The 12,840-nt window shown below is 49.4% G+C and overlaps 1 protein-coding gene across 1 annotated transcript in view; it reads right to left on the bottom strand.

The window, feature by feature from the left end:
• LOC144768352 (fructose-bisphosphate aldolase B-like) overlaps window positions 1-7,768 on the bottom strand; it is a 60,423-nt gene extending 52,655 nt beyond the window's left edge. The window contains exon 1 of the mRNA XM_078651949.1: window positions 7,687-7,768. The gene's annotated coding sequence lies outside the window, so the exon portion shown is untranslated. The remainder of the gene's footprint in view (window positions 1-7,686) is intronic.
• Window positions 7,769-12,840: the final 5,072 nt, after the last annotated feature.

Raw genomic sequence — 12,840 nt, 5'->3', positions numbered from 1 at the left:
GGGCAGAGAGTACTCAGAAGGATCTAGAAAAGAGCAGAGTCTCCAGGTGTTGTCTAGATGTGACGTGCGATGAGATGCACAGGAGTTCACCTAGAAGAGAGTGCCAAAGGGACGGTGCAGGAAAATGAAGCCCGCGTCTTGTCCTATTGAGCCCTGAGACGCAGAGGAGCTTCAGACTAGAACAGAGAGTGCGAGCTAGAGAGGAACAGTGGCTGGAGCACCATGTGTAATGCATAGTGGCATGGGTGTCTGCAGGGGGCAGGGCCGGCTTTAGCGCTAGTGGCATCCAGTGCGACAATGTTATTTCGCGCCCCCAATGACCACCTCCACCACGGATTCTATCACTAGCACCCTTTAACCGTGACCAAGTCTACATAACGACTCTCAGATGCATTGAATTAGTTATATAGCCCTACTCATACCATTAAATTATGTCAGAGCACTTTGCATCACACACACATTACACAGACAATCAATCATACATGTGTAAATCAGGGATGTATGACAACGCATGCTTTTACCACGCATGCCTTTACAACGCTGTTTTTACAACGCATGCCTTTACAACGCATAATGCTTTGGGGCGCTGGATAGTGAATCGTTTCATTTACTATTCCAACTCCAGTCCCCGTGGATAGTAGGGAAGGTGTTGGATAGTAAATTAAACCTATTCCCTATCCTAGAGCGCCCCCTAGCGCAATGTGTTGTAATGGTTTGCGTTGTAAAAGTTGCGTCGTAAAGGCACTGCGTGGTAAAAGTTGCGTTGTAAAGGATGTTTCCCGTAAATCAGTGTATAGGAAATGTTACATAAGCCACAGGACTAAAAGTGTAGGAGTCATATGTCATCCATAGTGGTAGGCAGTATAGTTTAGGAGTGCTTGGTGTGGAGAAGCACAAACTCAGAGTCGAAAAAGAAGCAGCATAGATGGGAGTTTTCCTTAATAATAAGAATCAATTTCTACCCAAATTAAACATTTTTGCAACATTAATCAATGTTCTGTACTTAGCAGAGTGTATGCACTTCTATGATGAAAGTTAATATCTCACTATTCTATATTAGGACTTTAAGTTATAAATTGCAAGTAACAAAAGGATGGCTCTTTTAAAAGCAGTAACCTGCTGATCTATTTACATTAAATGCACTCTAATCTACTTGGCACACATTCTTTGTAGTAGGCATATTAACCCTCTGTGCTACCTTCAAATAAGTCGAAATTAAACCTCAACTACACAGAACTCTGATCTCTGGCCATGAAAAAACATTAATCACAGGAGTTATCTTGACACTTTTGTGAGGCCCCGTAGTTGTAGGAGGAAAGGAACGCTCAGTAATGCTTTTAAAATCATAATTAATTTGTAAACACGGCACCCCCAGGAAGCCAGCACTGGTGCGATGGCACTGGCCGCATGCCCTAGAGCCAACCCTGGCAGGGGGTCAAGGAGGGGTGCTCCAGGGGGGGGCAAGCGCCCCTCCTTGCCCCCCCCTGCGGACGCCCATGTGTAGGAGGCCTCCAGAACTGGACACACTATGAAGGAGGCCTCCAGAACTGGACACAATATGTAGGAGGCCTCCATAACTAAGTACGCTGCTCCAGGAGAGACACCATACATATGAGGCCTGCAAAACAGGACACACTACTCAAGATATGGCCTCCAGAAATGGACACAATACGTAGGAGGCCTCCAGAACTGGACAGAATATGTAGGAGGCCTCCAGAACTGGACACAATATGTAGGGGGCCTCCAGAACTGGTTACACTTCTCCAGGAGAGTCACCATACATACGGACCCCGAAGTTGCCTCCTAAGTGGAGCTCGTGTTCTAAAATCAGCCACCTGGGCTTGGGAAATGGACACAATTGTCTGTGCACGCGGCACATTCAGAGTTTTTGTTATTACACTCTGCATACGATTAATTTTTAGTAGGAGTTTATTTCTGCATAGCGCATAGAGCTAAGTGAACCAACTTCCAGGCGCATTTGTACATTCCTCCACCCCAATTCCCAACCCCCTTATTAAAAGGTGCTGGAAACTGGGGTGTGCCAGCTGTCCGGCGATGGTCCCCCCGCTGCAGAGATCCATGTATACCCTGGCACCAGCGGCGCCAGTCCTCGCGAGAAAGCTTCGGGGGATCAGCGCCTACAGTGAGCGCTACGTGCACCACGCTGGAGCAAGATCCAGTGAGGAGGCAGAAAGTGTTCAGCTCCACTGTGATCTGGGAGCACGAGGCACGTCCGGGGTCCAGTGGGATAGCTCAGCTGTGTAGTGGCGCAGCCTAACGTACGCACGTCACGTACCGACGTGACGTGCGGGTGACGTGGTTCGGCTGCGCGCGCAGCTGCACGGCATTGGCGCGAGAGCCTGTGAGAGAGGCTGGCGGCTCGGCGCTCTTTAGAGCTGATGAGAAATAAATACAGAGTAACTCATAAACCTCTGGCAGCTTCATTATTTGTGGTACACGCAACATTACAACGGCGACGAGGGTGGGATGCTAGACCCGCCCACCACAAAGTACAACACGACCAGGAGCCACCGAGGGAACCAGCAACCACACCGGGGCCCAGAAGACACGTGGCAGAGGAACAAGACCACGGCGCCAGAAGGTTAGAGGGCGGCAGGTCAGGAAGGACCCAGCCAGAAACAAGCACGCAGGTACCAGCCCTAAAGAGCGTGGCAGAGCCCAGGGTCACCCCGAGAAGCAGGACAAACGCACTGCAGGGACAGGGCATTACCCGGGGGCCCCACAATATAGCGCGCCCAACCAAGCGGGCACAAGGGAAGTGCGCCAAGATCATACAGCGTCCCGAGAGACAGAGAGACAGCGCTGGATCCCCCACCAAAGAGCGAGGGGGCGGACGCAAGCAGTCCCCAGGCTCACACAAGTAAGGAAGAGCAGGATAACACACCAGACAGTCCCAAAAATCAAGGGAGCACGCTATCCACAATCAAAAGTGAGAGAATGAGCGCGCAAGCAGGATACGCGATGGCGCCAGTTCAATTTCTACCCAGACCAGGAGAACCACTAATGAAATGGGAGGACTGGAGGGAGTACATAGACAATTTTATAGGAGTCTTGGAAGAAGAAAGCGAGGAGGAGTTCAACCCCAAGAGAAAAAAACGAATCCTATTGCTTAACCTAGGCCCCGAGGGCCTGAGAATATACAAGAGCCTGGTGCCGAAGGAAAGAGGGAGCACAGACGACAACGTGTACGCCCATGCCATCGACGACCTTAATGAACACTACAGACAGGCGGTGTGTGTGTCGGTGGACAGATTTAATTTCCAGCAGAGGAAACAATGCCCAGGCGAGACAGTGGAGGAATATGTGGCTGCCCTGAAAAGACTGGCGTCCACGTGCAAATACGACAATTGGGAAGAAGAGTTCATCAAGGACCAAGTGGTGATGCACACCTCGTGCACAGCCGTGCAAGACAAACTGTGGGCCAGTGGAGACACCAACTTGAAAGAAGTGATGGTGATCGTCAAAAGAGCAGAACTTGCGCGCAGGTGTGCGGAAGCAACGAGAAAGGAGACGGCGCCCACCGCCATGGTGAACAGAGTAGACGATGAGGAACCGCGCCGAGACTACAAGTATACGGGGTCGGCGGCGAAAGGACCCAACAAATGGCAAGGCAACCCTGGCCTGCCGGGAAAACAAGCGGGAAGCAACAAGAGGTCGTGCTACAGATGCGGGAGCTGGTCCCACGAGGCGCACGACAGGAAGTGCCCAACATTCCGCGCCAAATGTATGTACTGCGGGATTGTGGGACACTACGAGAAGGTGTGTCGGAAAAAGGCATTGAAGAGCATAGTGAAGTATGTCGGACAGGACAGTGAGGAACAAGAAGAGGACGCAGGAGAAGACGTCGTCACCGTCATTTATATTGAGGACCAAGTACTAGAGGTGGAAGGTCAAGTGATGAGTGTCGATGGCAAGAGGACAATGAAACCTGTCTTGGAGATGTCGATAGGAGGAATACCGATAAAAGTGGTGGCCGATACGGGCTCGCCCTACACCATCATCCAGAGAGCGGTATGGGAGGAGTGTTTTGCGCCACACCTAGGCCCAGAACTGGAGAAGCTGGACATCCGCCCCGTGACGTACAATGGGGACCGAATACCCATGGCAGGGTTCAGGCCATTGCATTTCAAGTTCAGAGGAAGGTCCGCGTTCTGCAAACTCTACATATCGGAGAGAGGACCCTCGGTCCTAGGATGGCTTGACCAAGGTGACCTGGGCATCAAGCTGGATCCAGGGGGCAAGGAACAGATACTACTCACGGAACTGGAACCCTGGCCTGACCTAGAAAAATGGAGAAGAGAGTATCCCAAGGTATTCGGAGGCACAGTCGGAAGGATGGAGAAATTCGCACACAAGATAATTCTGAAGGAAGCCGCCGTACCGGTTGCCCACAAAGTGAGGAATGTACCATTGGCAGTGAGAGACGCAGTGCAAGAGGAACTACAAGATCTGGAAGGGAAAGGAATCATCGAACCCATCACATGCGAGGAGTGGCTTGCGCCCCTGGTAGTAGTGATGAAGCCAAGCGGTAAAGTCAGGGTGTGTGTCGACCTGTGCAAACTGAACAAGAGCATCGTGGTAGAGAAATTTCCCTTACCCAGGATCGAGGAGATGTTGGCTAGAACCAAGGGGGTCAAATGGTATTCCACCATAGACTTGACCTCCGCCTACCACCAGATTGCCCTGCACCCGGAAAGCCGAAAACTCACTTCGTTCATCACCCCGTTTGGGTGCTACCAGTTCTGCCGCATGCCGTTTGGACTGGCCTCAGCGGCTGCGGTGTTCCAAAAGCTAATGCACCAACTGTTTAAGGACACAGACGGCGTCCAATATTTCCAGGATGACATCTTGGTGATGGGACGAGACAAGCTGGATCATGACAACAAACTCGGGAGGGTACTTAAGATTCTCAAGAGTAAGAGCCTCACAGCCGAATGGTCCAAATGCCGGATAGGAATGGAGTCCGTGACTTACCTAGGACATGAAATTGGGGTGCGAGGGGTCACCCCGAAAGCATGCAATGTGAGAGCCATTTGCAAAGCCCCACTGCCCTCCAACAAAGAAGAAGTCAGTTCGTTCCTCGGAATGGCGGAATATTACAGTAAGTTCGTGCAGCACTTCGCCTCCAAAACCCACCACATGAGGCAGCTGACAAGAGACAACACAGAATTCTGCTGGTCGAAGGATGCACAAGGTGAATTCGACGTCATCAAGAGAGAAGTGGCTGGAGCAGTACCGCTGCAAGGATATGACCCCCAAGGCAACACGGTGCTCACCACAGACGCCAGCGACAAAGGGCTGGGAGCTGTCCTGATGCAAGATCGAGGTCAAGGGAGAACGGAAACGATCAGTTTTGCCTCCCGCACGCTGAGTGAAACCGAAAGGAAGTACAGCGTGATTGAAAAAGAAATGCTGTCGGTAGTATGGGCCATGACCAGATTCAGGCAGTTCTTGTGGGGCACACGGTTCCTGTTGAAAACAGATCACAAACCCTTACTGAAGGTGCTATCGTCCAGTGGACACACGAGTGCTACGCCCAGAATCGCAAAGATGACACTCAAACTGCTAGTATTTAGATATGATGTGGAACACATCCCCGGCAGTAGGAACAGGGTGGCTGACTATCTGAGTAGAGCAGCGGCCATGGACCAGAGCGGAGAAGACCAAGCATGGACGGAAGAGATGGTGACGCTCACGGAAGACCAAGAGAAAACCATAGGACATCAGGAGTGGAAGGAAGCATATGGAGAGGACCAGGTCATGGAAGAAGTAAAGTCTTGCATCACAGGAGGATGGCCAGACAAGAGGCGAACCCGGGGACACCTCAACCCATATTTTGAAGTCAGAGAAGAGTTGTCGATGGACGACTTAGGAGTGTTTGTTTACAGAGGGGAGAAAGTCATCCCCCCGGCAGGAATCATCCCCAAACTATTGGACATGCTCCATGAAGGACACTTGGGGATAGGGAAATTGAAATTGAGAGCCAAACAAAACTACTGGTGGCCAGGGATGGACGTAAGGGCCGAGAGGCATGTCAGGGAATGCCCACAGTGCCAAGGGGCAGATAAGACACTCAAACCACTACACCCAGCTCTCGGAAAGTTTGATCTCCCGAGGAACCCATGGGAAGAGTTATCGGTGGACATCCTAGGCCCGATACTGGACACGCAAGGAACCCAAAAGTATGTATGTGTTCTAATGGATAGATACTCCAAGTGGCCGGAGCTGAAAATAGATGAGGCGATGGACACGGAAACCATCATTAAGTTCTTGGCTGACACATTTGTGAGGGAAGGCATCTCTAAGTCCATCTTGAGCGACAATGGTCCCCAGTTCAAGTCAGAGAAATGGAAGGAGTTCATGCAGAGAAACAGCATATCAGTAAAGCACACGTCAATATATCACCCAGCAGGAAACAGACTGGTGGAGAGATTTAATAGAGTGGTGATGGGCTCCGTTCAAGCAGCTATCTCCAACAACAAGGACTGGGAAAAGGAGATCTGGCACTTGGTTTGGGCATACAGGATTACCCCTACAGGAACAGGGTACAGCCCCTTCCAGATACTAAGGGGCCGTGAGCCCTTCACTCAAGACAATCGAGTATGGAAGGAAATGACTATAGTGAGTGAATGGTCCCCCGCAGTGGTACGAGCTAACTTGGAAAAGGCGCAAGCCGTTTACTCAAAACACTACAACAACCGGAAGAATGTGAAGGAGACAAGATTGGAAAAAGGAGAATGGGTGCGAGTAAAATTGGCAACTCTGCAAAGGAAGGGAGACAGTAAGTACAGCAAATCCATGCAAGTCGAGGAAGTGTTGGGCAGAGCAGCTCGGTTAAGCGATGGGAACGTGTGGTCAATGGATCGCATGGCAAGATGCAACAAAGTACTCAGTTGGGACCGAGCTGGAGCAGACCTGGAAGACAAAGAGGAAGAATTTGGCGAACAAGGACATTCAGAGACAGAACCAGATGAGAGGAGTCGAGAACAACAAGAAGAGAGATCTGGCGACACCAGCCAGGCATCAGGGAGTGAAGGTAACTGGAACAGGAGAGAAAGTAGTGTGACCGCACTAGGAAGGGAAAGGTGTGATGAAGAAACTCAGGAAGGAAGGACTCCGTCTACCCCAGTGAGACTGACCCAGAGGGGGAGAGCGGTGGTCAAACCTGCCAGGTTCCGAGACTTTGACATGAACGGCGGACTGTGAGTTAACAGTTTCTGTTTTGGGAAAAAAGGGGAGATATGTAGTGGCGCAGCCTAACGTACGCACGTCACGTACCGACGTGACGTGCGAGTGACGAGGTTCCGGCTGCGCGCCCAGCTGCACGGCATTGGCGCGAGAGCCTGTGAGAGAGGCTGGCGGCTCGGCGCTCTTTAGAGCTGATGAGAAATAAATACAGAGTAACTCATAAGCCTCTGGCAGCGTCATTATTTGTGGTACACACAACATTACAAGCTGGTTGACTACCAGTTGCAGCGGTAACTTATGTGAACTTTGCTCCCTACTTGAAAAGTTCTGTTTTTCCATTCTCACCCACTGAGAAGTACCCTGTGTGTTTAAATATCCAATAATAAAAGTTGCACAACTGTTATAGTTCAATAGTGCATGCACAATAACTCAGCGCTGCGTGAAATACAGAATAAATGCAAGAATAAAGACACTCACAGTTGGGCTGGGGCGGATTCCTGGGCAGTGGCTGAGTCAGAGCTTGCTGTCTTGTCTCCTGCAGGCGAAACAGGCCGGAACTTCCACCTCAGCAGTCTTTTAAAGAATCCCAGGTTGTGCTGCGGGCCCCGCCTCCGCCATGCCCCTCAGGGGTGGGCAGGGAGGGTGGCAGCCAGGCCGCTCCCTGTGATTGGCTGCCCGGGCACCGTCCCCTCCCTGCACAAGGGTCTGATTGTGAAAGGAGGATGCTTTCACATCACGAGGACTCCGAGGCACAAGAAACGTGGGCGTGGGCGGGGCCAGGGCCGTCTGTGGTTAACCAGGATTTAAAAGGAACTTTGAAAGTTTTGAAACTTCTTTTTTATTTATTTATTTTTGCAATTTTCTATAGCGCGAACTTTACCCGAAGGTGTCAGAGCGCTTTACATAAGAACCAGTTGAGAACATAGCAAATTTTTGCTTTACATAAGAACCAGTTGAAAACTTAAGGATTTAGGATTACATGCGTTACATAGAGGATACAAACAGAAAAAATTGCAAATGTACAAGAGGTAGAGTCACATAAGGAGGAGATACAAATGGAAATACTCTAGGCATATACTGGTGATATCTCTATCTACATAGGGAGGGGATACACATGGATATACTCTAAGAGTCACATAGGAATGGTAGAGAGCACAGCGGACTACTGCATACACTAGTGATTAGAGTTATCTCTATATACATAGGAAAGGGATAAGACTGGATATACTCTAAGAGTCACATAGGAATGGTAGAGAGCATAGCGGACTCCTGCAAATTCTAGTGGTTAGAGTTATCTCTATATACATAGGGAGGGGATATGACTGGATATACTCTAAGAGTCACATAGGAATGGTAGATATTACAAAGGTCTACTACATATACTAGTGATTAGAGTTATCTCTATATACATAGGGAAGAGATACACATGGATATACTCTAAAAGTCACATAGGAGACTAGTCGTTAGAGTTATCTCTATATACATAGGGAAGGGAAACACATGGATATACTCTAACAGTCACGTAGGAGACTAGTCGTTAGAGTTATCTCTATATACAAAGGAAGGGATATGATTGGATATACTCTAAGGGTCAGATAGGAATGGTAGAGAGAACAAAGGTCTACTGCATATACTAGTGATTAGAGTACGCAAAAAAAAAAAAAAAAGTTCCAAAAGTGTGGATGCAGTCACAGCACAAAGGGAGGGTGGGGGGGATGCAAGGGTATGGAGAGAAGGCAAAGCAGAAAAGGGAAGAACCATTTGAGGATCATCAACGGGGAAAAGGGTTAAAGGACGAGGGAATGGAATGAGGGTCAGAGTCCAGAGAAAAACTGTCCGAAATCAGCAGCAAAGTGTCGGCCAGGACAGAACAAGAATCCAGAAGTCCAGGAGAGAAGGTGGGAGCCCAGGTGGGAGATGAAGCTGGAGGCCAGCCGCAGGCGCGTCACCATCTTGGAGAGCTTGCGGTCAGCCGGCTCGGTGGGGGTGAGAGTGCGCCAGGTGGTGATGGCTGTGTTGACGCTGTTGGTGCGGTCACGCGTTGGCCGTGAGGAGCTGCACGGCAGCCGGTGGGTTGTGTGTGGATTCAATTGCAAGCAGTGTGGACTCCGGGAGCAGCGGCACATTCAGAACACTGGTGCCATGTGGCGTATGTGGAAGGGGGGGGAGGGGTGAGTGTTCCGGAGATCTGGCCCGTGTTGCAGGGCCACAGGGCATTCCAGGAAATGGCAGTGGCCCCAAACCGGCAGCAGGTCGGGAGGCAGGCCAGAAAGTCCGAGAGAGGGCCGCAGGATCAGCAGGAGGCCGGAGAGAAGTTGGGGCTAGCCAGTGGAAGCGGCGATCGCCATCCGAAAGTCGCCGCCGGCTGCCATCTTAGAGTCAGGCAGGCGCTGGGAGGATTCCCTCGGTGGGGGGTCTCCACCGAAATGAGGCTAGTGGATATTATGTCAGATCGGCGAGAGTCTCGACGAGCCAGGGTAGCGCAGGACGCAATCCTACCTCCCAGCGGCGGCCGTATTAAGCTGGAGTCCACGGCGAGGTGCCGCCCGCCATTTTGAGCGCCTCCGCCCTCTCTTCCTTCACTTCGGGAGATCGAGCCTGTCCGCCAATTTAGGAGCGATCGCTGTTTCTCCGCACATGCCCTACTCGCTCCGCTTCATGTTGGAGAAATGCGCGGTCAAAATGAAGGGCTGTAGCAGCCTAGGGCCGGGTTAGAGCAGCTCGTGGACCGGGAGCCGAGACGATCAGCGTCCGCTCGGCTCCCGGCTCCGCCCACCAAAAAAAAAAAAGGACTGCCTGAAGTCAGCCACCGACTGTAAGGGAAATTTTATAGATCTAAAAATTGTAAATATAAGACAGCTGCTCATTTTCTGTTCTTAGACCCTCCTCTCTTTGGTGCGGGTTTATTTTATTTATTTGTATTTATTTAATGCAGTTTTATTTAGCGCAAACTTTACCCAAGGGTGTCAGAGCCCTTTACAAAAGAACCAGTTAAGTTACAAAAGGTACACGTGATAGTATTTACACAATAACAAGTTACAATACAACCAGGGGCCTCATTTATGAAAAGTGACGCATCGCTGCGTGAAAACAGCGATGCGTCACTTTTCACTGCGCACTCCTTGCGACACCAATGATGCGTCATATTTACAGTATGACGCATCATTGCACAAGGAGTTACAGATACGTCAGTATTTCTGACGTATCTGTCTGGCGCAAAAGTGACGCATTGCTGGAGTGTGTCACAAAAGTGACGCAACTCCAGCAATGCGTCCATTCACATGTGGCAAGCCCCATGTGAAAGGGCCTGCGTCAGTCTTACGCCTGCTGTGAGGCAGGCGTAAGATATTGACGCATTTGCATCCTAGAAGAGGCGCAGTGAAATCTTATAGATTTCACTGCGTCACTTCTACGACCCTTTCTTGCGTCAGAACGCCCCCCTTGCATACATTATACCTGGCGCAGGTATAATGTGGCGCAGGGGTTTACATAGTGACGCACGTACCTAGATGCGCCACTTTGTAAATATGGCGCAACAAGGCGCATATTTTACTCCAAAGTGACGCACCGGTGGCATAAAAGTGACGCACAGCCTCATAAATGAGGCCCCAGGTTCGTAAACATTCCAGCATTAGGTTAATACAGGTATAGAATACATATTCACAAAGTTGAGCTCATGTGAGTGCCAGGCGACCGTGAGGGTCATGAAATGGGTTGAATTATTCCTGGAAGTGCCTTTGGAGGAGAAGGGTTTTAAAGATCTGAGTGCATCGTCTGGATTTGTATATTATGTGCAGACATTGAAAAAAGTAATAACAAGAAATGGCAATCAACATTGCCGCCTTTCTCAGAAAAGATTGTCATGTGTGCGAGCTTTGGTCTGATGGATGGGCCAGAAGCTTATACACGAGCAAGCGTGAGTAGTAACACTCCTCATACTACAACCATCCCGCCTGCATGTGCTTTGAACATCATTTAGGGATATTCTAAGCAGCCTTAAATTTCTTTTGACCTGTTTTCCTCTTATATATGCCACTTTATATTTCAAAGTGGAGAAACTACCGTATTTCATTGGTTTTCCTGTGTTTTTTTATATGTCTTGCTATGAAAATACCATAATATATTGTTCAGGTGGCAATAGCTGCCATGATTCGTGGCAAGTGCTTAGCTCGCCACGCGAGGCCTGCTGGACACTGAACTTCTCGAATGTACGCGCTTTCAGAAGCAGAAGAGGCGCGCGGTGTGCTTAGAGCATGGATGCCGTCGGGCATTTCTGATAGATGCTCTACACGAAATACTGGCGTTATGCCAAGAAAGACTACATGTTCCATGTGTAGTGTCCTCTCCAGTCCGGGAACATGGAAATGAATACGCCACACACAGAGCTCTGTAATAGATGTCTTTATTCCTTAGCATACGATCACACTCTGCACTCTCATTACGCCATAACCGTCAATAACCACACCGTAACAGCCCCCAGCAAGTTACAGAATTCCTCTGTTGATTGCACCCAGAACCACAAGGGTACCTAGCGCACATAGTCACACAACACTACTTCTTCCCTTTTGTTACATAAAAAGTATAAATAACAGATACATCATAGTTCTTCAATGATTCGTCTGGGCCCTCGCACTAGTCGTCCAGATCGAGTGGTCTTAGGTAGTTGAGATGCACTCTGATCGTGCACCCATGGCACAGGTTCTGATGCTTGATCTGGACTACCAGGTGGGATACCTCATTCATGATTGCAGGAGCTGGCGAACGTCGAGGCAGGTGTTTAAAGTGTGACGAGTCCGGTGTGATGGACTTTGTACCGTCACGATGTGTCATTTGCACGTCACAGCCCTCAGAGGATCAACAACAAACTGAATGTCAGTTTTCTACTTACGTTTCTGCTTGACCAGGACCCAGTCCCCTTCATCGCAGGCTATTTTCTGAGCTCATCAACTCTGATCGGCATATGTTTTCATTTTGCACTTTTCAGAAGTGTCTGGACACGAGCCTTATCAGTATTCATGGATCGGTGAGCTGTCCACTGTGGCAGTTTGGATCCGATAACTCTCCCAAATAGCAAGATGGCAGGACTCTCACCAGTTGTAGAGTGAGGAGTTGAACGATAAGCATGGAGTGCTTGACACAGAGCCTGGTTTAACTTGATTCCCTCCATCAATGCTCGATGAACTACCCTTTTGAGGGCGCCCATTTATCGTTCCACAACAACATTGGCTTGGGGCCACAGTGGTGTGTTCTTTTGATGCTTGACATTGATTGTGACTAGAAACTCCTTTTATGTTTGAAAGCTTTATTGAGATAAAGTTGTTAATACAGTAAGGTGACATCAGCAAACAAAAATGCAAAAGGGGCATTCATGGGTGAGAGAAAACATAGGCTGACTAGAAACTCCTTGAATCTTTTGCTATTGAACAGCAGACCATTGTCAGATTAGAGAATAGCGGGATGTCGCACGCTGCAAAGAAGTCATCAAGCCGGTCAATGACTTTGTTATGTGTTGTCTATGATAAGTCTTCCACCAGAATACAACACGAGTATTCATCAATGACTGCCATGAGATGATGTCCATTTCCTAGGGGTAAAAAAAACCAATCAACTGCATCTCTTTCCCAGGCACGT

This window comes from Lissotriton helveticus, chromosome 1_1 (assembly GCF_964261635.1).
Source record: "Lissotriton helveticus chromosome 1_1, aLisHel1.1, whole genome shotgun sequence".
Classification (NCBI taxonomy): domain Eukaryota; kingdom Metazoa; phylum Chordata; class Amphibia; order Caudata; family Salamandridae; genus Lissotriton; species Lissotriton helveticus.
This window is presented reverse-complemented; position numbering and strand designations above follow the sequence as displayed.